Raw genomic sequence first — 11,771 nt, 5'->3', positions numbered from 1 at the left:
TCCCAAAATAATTACAATTTACACTGAGGAGCTTTATATTAATGGCAGAAAACCAAAGCTTGTAACATGAAAGGAATCCAGACTCAGATGTCATAGAGCTCACAACAATGAGTTAATAACAATCACTTAAAACTTTGAAAGTTAGATAACTTGATTTCAGAGGAAAATATAAGCGACTTCAGGCAGATTGACTGATGTAGTCTTTAAAAATATACCCTCTACCATGTAAATTCTAAGAGATCAGGAATGTTCATGTTATATGCAGCTTGCTTTTTTTCATTATTTTTTAACATTTGTTAAAATCAATAAAGTACATTTTTATGTTTTGAATATTGAATTCAATTTTAAAAGCAATGGGTTTAGAAACACAGATAGTAAATATGCTTGTATTAGTCTGTTCTCGCATTGCTATAAAGAACCACCTGAAACTAGGTAATTTATAAAGAAAAGAGGTTAATTCACTCACAGTTCTGCAGGTTACACAGGAAGCATGGCTGGGGAGGCCTCAGGAATCTCATACTTACGGCAAAAGGTGAAGAGGAAGGAGACACGTCCCACATGGCTGGAGCAGGAGGAAGAGAGCTAAGGTGGAGGTGCTACACGCTTTTAAACCCTTAGATCTCCTGAGAACTCACTCACCTCAGGAGAAAACCAAGGGGGAAGTCCGACCCCATGATCCAATCACCTCCCTCCAGGCCCCTCCCCCAACAGTGGGATTACAATTCAACATGAGATTTGGGGGGAGACACAGAGCCAAACTATATCAGTGTTTTAAGACACTTGCTTAAAAACCAATTAAGCACCAGTTTGCCAGAGAAATAGGTCAGAGGATAGGAATGGATCTAAGCACTGTGTAGTAGTAAGCAGCCCTTGAAATAACTGCCAGTATAACTGAGTACCCTATTTTTAAGTTTGTTTTTTTTTTTCTTTTTACTTTCTTCAGTAAAATGTAATACTTTGTATTAACATTTTAGTAATGAAATAATAACCTTTAGTCTCCTTCCCACCAGGCACACCCCTGCATTGTTAGCTTTTAATTACGTTTGCTTACAAGTCCCAGAGACTGAACCTTGAGACAACCCAGGTGCTTATGAAATTCTCCCCCACCAGAAAATTACTGCAAAGCTGTGGCTAATTTACAACCCTGTTGAGCCCAAGATGGCGCCACTTTATTTATCAGACGGGGTAATAACTCAAGAGAGGTCATCAGAAGAAGTCACATAGACCTGCACTGCCACACCCCTGTTGCATTCCCTCTGTAGAAAACCTTCTTAAATCATAGCATTTTGTCAGAGAATGTTTAAGCAGTTTCATTAAGGAAGTAGTCTGAATCATTTCCCCACTGCCAGCATTGGAAAATAAGGTTGCTTTTCTCCTACCACACCTTTTCCTTGTTATTCAATTTTGCGAGCGGCAATCAGTAGAACCTGCGTTTGGTTACACCAATAATTTTCACCTGTTAATAGTTCCCGTTCATGTAATTCTCTCTTCTTGAGTGTAGACTAAACTTAGTGATTCAATAATAACAAATAGAACACAGTAAAAGTCATAAGCTGTCACTTCTGAGAGTAAGTTATAAAGTCTGTGACTTTTGTCTTACCTCACTGTCTTTTATGCTTGCTCTAAAGAGAAGCCAGTTGTCAAGTTTTGAGCTGTCCTGCATAGAGGCAAGGAGCAGATAACTCTTGCCAACAGTTAGCAAGGACCTAAGGCCTACAAACAACCACATAAGTGTTTCAGATCTTCCCTCATCAAGTCTTGAGACAACCTCAGCCCTTGATTGCAGTCCAGAGACAAAGGACCCAGCTAAGCCACTCCTAGACTCCTGGCCCACAGACAATGTGAGATTATATATTTCTATTGCTATAAACTGCTAATGTTTGGAGAATTTGTTATGCAGTAATATATGACAGAAAAAAACCCAGTTGATTACAAAACATATTTTAAATGCTTACTCAAAACCAAGTGTAGTTAAAAAATGATTTTACATGCCATATATATAATTTGAGTGTAGCTATAACTATGCTGAGAAATATGGCTGTTTTCTTGACTTGTCTTTATATTATTCAGCACAGGTGAGGTATAGAGCTTGAGAAAGAGATAAAGAAATATAGAGATACAGGTATAGATATAGATATTTTCCCTTCATATAATGCTACACACCACTGCAGGCTTATGAGGACCGGAAACTGGGTCTCTATTCATCAAAGTTAGTAAAGAGTCAAGTTTATTAATGAAGTAGCTACCATCTAAAATGCTGCTGGCCAATATGCTAGAGAGAAAAAAACAGCTCTGGAGGGTTTTACACTAGAAAACAAATATTTTGGCACAGCAGTGGCACATATTTAGAAGTAGCAGTAGTAACTGTACTCAATCAAAAAGCAAACAGAATTTATAATCTTATCTTAAAGCAGAAATTGATTAGAACTGAAAGTATTTAACAGCAGTGTTATTGGCAACCACACTGTAGAAAGTTGCCTAATACTTTTCCATTGTAAGTTTGATTTATTTTTCTTTTAAAGATACATTAAGAGAAGTCTGCCTGGACCATCTTGGAATATTATAAACATTCATTAAAATTAATTGAAAAGCTATGCCACATAGAGTTGAACTATTCTTTATAGAATCTCCAACAGTATGTGATACATACATGAGTGATTAAGGCCTATCATACCTTTCCAGCAATGCCAGTTTTGTTTTGTTATGTTTTGTTTTGTTTTAGTTTCCTCCCAAGATAAGAGGGATGGGAATTTATCTTCAAGCTAGTCCTTATTTTTTACTCTGTATTCCACTTCATCTGTGCAGGTCTACCTGGTACTTATCATTATGCTTTTGTTTTGTTTTGTTTATTGGTAATTCTTTGAACATATATTGTATTATTCCATTTGGATACTTAACAAGACATCTGTGTATTTGTGCTTAATAAACGAATTCAATAAATATGTATTGCCGGGCGCGGTGGCTCAAGCCTGTAATCCCAGCACTTTGAGAGGCCGAGGCGGGCGGATCACAAGGTCAGGAGATTGAGACCACAGTGAAACCCCGTCTCTACTAAAAATACAAAAAATTAGCCGGGCGCGGTGGCGGGCGCCTGTAGTCCTAGCTACTCAGGAGGCTGAGGCAGGAGAATGGCGGGAACCCGGGAGGCGGAGCTTGCAGTGAGCCGAGATCGCGCCACTGCACTCTGCCTGGGCAACAGCGTGAGACTCCGTCTCAAAAAAAAAAAAAAAAAAAAAAAAAAAAATGTATTGAGCCTTTCCTTTTTTGGCAGCATTTTTCTAAGGACAGAACATGTAACAATGAAAACCTTTCAATATTTACTGCCTTCACAGCACACATATTTATGAAGGAGACAGATAGTAAACGAATGGAAGAGTAAAACATACATTATGTTAAATAGTGATGAATCTTCTAAAGAAAAGTAAGAAAGAGAATAGGTTTTGCTAAAGTTATTATTTTAAATATGTGTTCAGGAAGACTTGTTTAACATGCTGTCATATAAACAGAAACCTGAAAAACATGAGGCAATAGGCCATTGATATAAGAAGAAAGAGCATTTAAGGCCGAGGGAACAGAAAGTGCAAAGAGTCTGCAACAGGAACATCCGCACCGTATTATCGGTATTGTAAGGACGTTTGGTTAGAAAAGAGTGAGCCAGGGAGAGAATCGTAGTAGTTAATGACCATCAGATAGCCAGTGTCTTATTTATATAGGACACTGTATATAAATGTATTTACCTTTACATTGCCATTATGTAAAAACTCTTTGGAGAATATTAAACGGTTTTATATGATTGTACTTGCATTTCAAGAGTACCAGTATGATTGTAGAATTTAGAAGTTAGTAGGGAAGTTATGGTAGGTTAAAGCGCACAAGTGGAAGTGATGGAAGTAGTGTGAAGTTGTTATAAAACAGACTTATTTCAAAAGCAGACTTATTTTTAAAGATTAGTTGTAGAGTATAAGAGGTAGCAAGAGACAAGAGAGACTTGAACTTTTTTTTTGCCTAACTCAATGCAAAAACCAAAATTCACTGAAAAGGAAACTAGAAGAGTAGGTCTGGATATAAAGAGAAGGAGTGTGGGTTTTGGTATATTAAGCTTAAGAGGCCAATTAGACTTACAAGTGTAGATATTGAAAGCAGTTGGAGTATAGAGCAGAGGCACATCTGAAGACTTATATTTGGAAGCTTTCCATGTAGAAATGAGTGTTAAGGTCATGAGACCAGATATCATTATAAAAGAGTAAATTGAATGTAGTTAGAAAAATACGAGGTACCAAACTTGATCCCTAGGGAACTCCAGCACTTAAAATTCTTGAAAATAAGAACTAGCAAAAGGCACTAAGGAGGAGTGATCAATAAAGTAGGAATAAAATAAAAGAAGTGGCATGTATCTTAGCAAGCAAACAATTATTCAGGTAATCAATTGTATTAATTGCTGCTGACCAACTAAGATGAAGACAGAGAATAGACAATTATATTGAGCAATGTTGAGATCATTGGTAACCATAATAAGAACAAGTTCAATGAAGATATGGGTTAAGAGTCTGATTCAAATAATTGCTGCAAGAATGGGAAGAGAGGAATAGGAAGCAGGACAGAAGAAGTGATGTAGTAGCTAAATGAGAATTGGGTCCAAATAAAATAACTGAGGTGAGAAAAATTACCCATATATATTATAGATTCACTAGATGGTTTCTTCAGTAAGTTAAAAAAGAATGGTCTGTGTTGCAAATGTGAGAAAACTTTATGGAGAAGTAACAGGACAGAAGGAGGAAAATATCTGCATAGATGCAAAGGGATAGCATAGCATGGCAAGGTCAACAGCTGAAAGTCAAGAGATATTTGAATATACATGAAAAGGTATAAAACATTCATGTGAATTAGTTGACTGGGAAAATACAGAATTTTTGCTTAAAAATTGTCAACAGGCTTCATTTCATTGTGGAAAAATCTTTTCTTTCAGAATGTCTTATATATGAACTGAACTCATTCAGAGAAATCATAATGATATTAAAATAATAACTATTTATTGACAGCTTCAAAATTGCTAAACAATGATATTACCCTTTCACTTCTCAGCCTAACCATCTGAGTTAAGTATTATTTTAACCCAATGTTTTTGTTTGTTTGTTTAATTTGTTTTTTAGAGACAAGGTCTCATTATGTGAGGGAGGGATCCTCCCACCTAAGCCTCCCAAATAGGGAGCACTTAAGAAAGATTAAAGATATAATCTTCAACTTTTTTTGCCACTGTTAACTTTCATCACATCTTCCCTGCAGAAGCTCAAACTTGCTTCATTCCCACCCTCATTTTGCTATGAAGATTAAAGTTGAAGATTATATTGAAGGAAGTCAGGAAGTGATTTAACAATAAATTGTGGGATTTCAACTTGGAAGGGAAGTGGTGATATAAACTGCACACTGAAAAGCAATGATGAAAATTTGCTATAACATGTGTATTTTTAGTACCAGGAAGTCAAATAACTTTTGGAGACAGGATATTAATAGGAGTGAACTGTGGAGACAGAAATTGCCAGCTGGAGAATGGAGTACTTGCAATGAAGATAGTGGAGTTGCACTTTGGGAGGCCGAGGCGGGCGGATCACGAGGTCAGGAGATCGAGACCATCCTGGCTAACATGGTGAAACCCCATCTCTACTAAAAATACAAAAAAATTAGCCGGGCATGTTGGTGGGTGCCTGTAGTCCCAGCTACTTAGGAGGCTGAGGCAGGAGAATGGCGTGAACCCAGGAGGCAGAGCTTGCAATGAGCCAAGATCGGCAAGATCGTGCCACTGCACTCCAGCCTGGGTGACAGAGTGAGACTCCATCTCAAAAAAAAAAAAAAAAAAAAAAAATAGTGGCGCTATGGGTAAAAACACTTTGAATGTGTCTAGTAAGTGGTTGAGGCAGAGCAGAGCAGAGAGTCATGAGAGTCATGGAGCAGGGAAAGTCAAGGGTACTGAGATGGCATTTCTAAATGTGATAATCAAGACAATGAGGACAGCCTGACATACAATTTCTGTCTTTAATTATAAGGGTTTTTTGTTTTTTTGTTTTTTTTGAAGGTATCATAATGGCATTATGGCCATTTGGACAGACTCCAAAGTCTGTGGTATGGGTTTGAATGACATTGTACATCTGCTTAATCTTTCTTTAACTAACTTTTCCATTTTTAAAGTTGGATTACAAGCCAGGCATAGTGGTATGTATGTGTAGTTCCACCTACCTGGGAGGCCTGGGTAGGAGGATCCCTTGAGCTCAGGAGTTTAAGACCAGCCTGGGCAACATAGTGAGACCTTGTCTCTAGAAAACAATTTTTTTAAAAATTGTGTTAAAATAATGCTTAACTCGGATGGTGAGGCTGAGAAGTGAAAAAAGTAACATCATTGTTTAGCAATTTTGAAGCTCTCAATAAATAATTATTATTTTAATATCATTATGATTTCTCTGAATGAGTTCAGTTCACATAGGAGACATTCTGAAAGAAAAGATTTTTCCACAATGAGATAAATCCTATTGATAATTTTTAAGTTTGCAAATTCAAAATTATTCTAGTGAACTTCAGTTTAAACAACTAGAGATATCTTAACTTCAGAAATATTTCAATATCCTTTTCACTCATGAATGTTGAACAAATTAATACTCTAGGTTTATAACTTTCTTGCATATTCTATAGGCAATTCTGGAGAAAACTCAATAGCAAAAATGGGAAAAGTTGAATTTAAGAATAAAACATGTTTGTAGCCTGGGCAACATAAGGAGACCCCATCTCTACAAAAAAATTTTAAAAAATATTAGCCAAGTTAATGGGTGCAGCACACCAACATGGCACATGTTTACACATGTAACAAACCTACACGTTGTACACATGTACCCTAGAACTTAAATTAAAAAAAAATATACGGAATAAAAAAAATGAACCGAGAGTGGCGACACACAGGCTTGTGTTCCCAGTTAATCAGGAGACATAAGGTGGGAGAAGTTCTTGAGCCCAGGAGGTTGAGGTTGCAGTGAGCCATGGTCATGCCACTGTAGTCTCACCTTGGTAACAGGGCGAGACCCTGTCTTAGAAAAAGAAAAAAATAATGTTTGCTATAAACAAACAAACAAACAAACAAAAAGAGTTTTCGGAAGGACTAGAAGACAAACTCAGCAGCCAATTTATAAGGGCTTCTCTGATATTTTGGCGATAAGGAATGACTAACTGGAGTCGCACAAAGTGCATTTCTGCATGGTTTTCTATATTATCTTTTATAAACATATATAAGAATCCCATGGTTAATAAATATATTATATATTCCCTAGCATAGGCTTAATTTTTCAAAAATAAATATTCTGTTGTCTTCATAGAGATCAAAGTTTCTTCAGTTACACTAAAGGATAAGCACTAGATTTAAGATATTTCAGTATCCTAAATCTCATATTATTAAACGAGGGCTTTTAGCTCCAAAAATTTCTTGGAGCAGTCAAATTTGAGTAAACAAGTATTTACATTTTTATAAGTTCAAATACATATTACTTTGATAGATAAATTTTCAGCATACATGAAATTTTCTTCCAGGATATTTACCTAGGAGGTCCCAGGATTTAAGGCCATGATTGACATCAAAACCATCTAGAGTTTACTGTTGCCCTTTCTGTTAATTGAAAAGAGTGAGTTGTCCCTAAAACTATATTTTATGTTTCTAAAGGGAAAGAATTGCAATAATGAGTTTCTCTCAGAGAATTCCAAGCCTCCAGCATATTTTATATGAAATCTCAAGACCATGGAAAGTGAGAATATGATTTATTTTAATTAATGTGAGCAGATAAATGATTCTGGTGATTCCTAAGGCAATTGGTGTTCTAATCAAACTAGAATCATCATATTAAATCTAATACCTAGGAAACTGGAGATCATTCAACATGATATGAAGAGCACTAACATAACGTTTGACAGTGTTTCCAGGTATCATTGAATAAAAGAGACAAATCAAGTTCTAGAATCCTTTGAGTGAAAAAACACAACCTGAGTTAAGATATTTAAGTTTATTGACAAAGATAAATGTCACAAAATTGGATTCATTTAAACATCCAAGTAAATGAAAAAATATTGCATTTATTATCCAAGGTAGTTGTTGTTTTTAATATATAAATATATATACCCCAATATATGGATTGGTAATTTGAAAACTTTTTATTCCTATTAACAAATAGATCCGGTGACACTATTGTTCTCATTCCTTAGAGACTAAAACATATCTCTTTGCCTATGTAGTGTTTTTGTTATGAAGATAAAATTCAAAGTTTAACACAACACAGCCTTGGCTACAATGAAGAGATAAATGTAATTTTCATAATAATAATGTTATTTATATCATTATCACCATTATTAGTAAGTAATCAGAGAATCACCAAGCCTCCTCTTTCTCCCATATGATAATCATTATGTTTCAGGCCAATTTACAACTATTTCATAGTTCTAAATTTTTTTTATATTACTTTGTTTTATTTTTAACTATTTTAATCAAAGTAATTATATATATTCAAAAGTTACATAATACTAAAAGGCATACAATATAAAGGAAGGATTCTTTGAAACTTCCAGCCTCACTAATAATTCTGTTCTCAGAAGCAACAGCTGTCAAGTGCTTTAGATTTTTCTTCCAGTATTCAGCATGTATTTCTAAACAATTTGCTTATACATTTAACCCATCATCGCCATTTGGGATCATATCCTGGATCCTATTAATATTATGATGGATCATGTGTTATCTCAACCACATTACTAGTATCACTTATCCTTCCTCATCCGTTAGTAGATTTAAGTCATCATATTTGGATAAGTCAGCGGTGTCTACATTTTATAATTAAAACATATGTTTTCATTTCTGAACCAATTGTTGTACTATGCATTAACAGTTCCATCTTTTCTATGTACTTAAAATTGTTAGTATGTATTTCCATACACTCCAAATCAATTTTCTCTAGAATAATTGCCTTCTGTTCTTTTCCATTTTATATTCCAAATTGAAATAATTTATCACAGAGCTTATTGCATAGGTTTTGTCCAATGACTTTCTGAGTTAGATTCGTGAAAATAGATGAAAAAGAAAAACTGAAATCTGTTCTAAATGTCTGTTTTGGTCCAGGAATGTGTGTATGTGCAAAGGCCAGTACGGTAGCAAGGAATAAGTGTTGCGATCTCTCATAAATAGACACATTTTAGCTGTAATCCTAAGGTCTTTAAAACTGACTCTTGCCTATGTAACTGGAGTCTGACAGGTCCAGGTTGTAACTTCTTTATCAGATATAGAACAAAAGGGGAGAAAATCAATTATTCTTCCATCAGATCCTAAGATGCCTTATAGAGTTATTAACTTTTTTTCTCCTGCCCACTCAACCACATATTTGTTTTACCTTCTTATATAACATTACTAAACACCAATCAAAATTGCAAGAATGTGGCTGTTCCTTCACTCCCTCTCTTCTGTGCTGCACATAACCCTCTGTTTGGAAAAAAAAATGCATAAAATCTGTGCTTCATGTACTTGACTTTGGACATCAGGTTACAGGTTAATGTAATCCTTGCTTCTTAGGTGCACATCCTCAAACTCCAGTTTAATAAGCCTCAATGGATTAAGATTCCTGTCTCAGTATTTCATTTGAGTTGACAGATTAACTTTGTAAAATCATGAGCTTTGGCCCTCATTTTGCTGAAGCTTATTTCCCAATTGTTTTCTTAAAAGGATTTTTGAAGTTGATATATTTTGAGACTTTGCATGTCTTAAGATATATTTATTTTACCCTCATCCTCTATTGACAATTTGTCTGAGTATTGCATACTTGTTCTTAGCATACAACATTAATGGAGAGAAATCTGACACCAAAAAGAACTCTGAACTTTTGGAAGATTTCTTCTTCAAAATTTTAGACTTCTTTAAAATTATGTTTTGTAATTTGGAATTTCTTGATGATGTGCTCCAGTATGCTTTTATTTCGTGTGCGGAAATATTTTTAGAATTTTTGAGTCATTTAGGTTTCCTGTTTCTAGAAGTTATTTGTTGGATATTGGACCTTCTGAATTGATTCACTCTAATATGCAACTATATATTTTTCTTCTTTTTTATTGTAAATCATTAATTTGTTTTTTCAATAGCAAAACTAAATGCACAGATGTCTGTAAAAAAGGTAAGTGACAAAAGTCAAACATTGAACTGAGAAACAGGACATCTGGTAGACCCGAGAATAGGAGACTCCTAAATATCCAATAGGACTTCATCAGGAAATACAATGGGCCAATTTGAAAACCACAGTGGAAACTAGGATATGTTTTTGCAAGCCATAATGCACTCATGAGTGCAACAGATCTGCCATAACATCTCAGGGAGCTGAATCTGATCATGCCTTGTGAACTGTCAAAGCTAACAAATCAAAATATCTCTCTGATACAAAGACATTCTAAATAACTAGAAGCCCACACTGAGTGGGACAACAGCAATAGGAGCAAAGGAAAAGAAAGATCTAGATACAAGTAGAGGAAGAGCAGGAGTAAATGTTACCTCAGAAAGTATAATTCTATATTATTTTTGCCACTTTGCCAGGATACAAGAAAAAATTACCTTTAGAGTAAGAAACTTGAAAAAAAAATTGATTTACCCTTACCATTAAAGCTTTAAATTACTGGAAAATCTTAAAAGTTATATATATATATATATAAAATATATATATCAACCATATATTTTTATAATTCAACCATATGTATAATGCAACTGTGTGTATATATATATATATACACACCACATGTATATACAAACACATTTATATATTACATATCACATTTTATTATGTATAATATTTAATAGTATATAATATTTCCTATATATGAATATATAAGGTCCCTGAGATCTCATGGCAGGCCTGTTGTACTAATATTTTATATATATATATAATATTTTATTATATATTTTACTATATATATAATGAAATATTGCTATAATTTTACAAAGAAGGAAAAGTAGACACAGTACCTGTAATCCCAGCACTTTAGGAGGCTGAGGTAGGAGGATTTATTGGAGCTATGAGTTCATGACCAGCCTGGGAAACACAGGAACACCTGCAGTCTCAAAAAAAAAAAAAAAAAACACAAAACAGCAACAACAAAAGGAAAAACAAAAGGAAGAAAGAAGGGAAAGGATGAGAAGGAAGGAGGGAAGGGGAGAAGGAGGGAAGGGGAGGAAGGAGGGAAGGGGAGAAGGAAGGAAGGGGAGGAAGGAGGGAAGGGGAGGAAGGAAGGAAGGAAGGAAAGAAGGAAGGAAGGAAGGAAGGAAGGAAGGAAGGAAGGAAGGAAGGAAGGAAGGAAGGAAAAGAAAAGAAAAACGGAAAGGAAAGGAAGAACAGCTTGCAATATGTGACAACATGGACGAATCTTGATGACATTATGCTAAGTAAAATAAGCCAGTCTCAAACTCATAGAAGTGGAATGTAAAACTGCAGTGGGAGGAAGCAAGGGTATGGAAAAATAAGTTACTAATGAACAAGTATGAAGTTTCAGTAATACAACATGAGTAAATTCTAGAAATCTGCTGTACAACATTGTGCCTATAGTTAACAGTATTGCATTAGGCACTTGAACATTTTTCAAAATGGTGGATCTCATGTTGAGTTCATACCAAAATACAAAACAGTAAAATTAAAATGTAAAATGTTTGATGATAGTTACTGCTTAAATATTTTAAATAATTTATGATGTAATATATTTTTATGATAGTTTTTATTTACATATCA

The sequence above is a fragment of the Macaca thibetana genome, chromosome 11 (genome assembly GCF_024542745.1).
Source record: "Macaca thibetana thibetana isolate TM-01 chromosome 11, ASM2454274v1, whole genome shotgun sequence".
Classification (NCBI taxonomy): Eukaryota; Metazoa; Chordata; class Mammalia; order Primates; family Cercopithecidae; genus Macaca; species Macaca thibetana.
Note: the sequence above shows the minus strand (reverse complement) of the source record.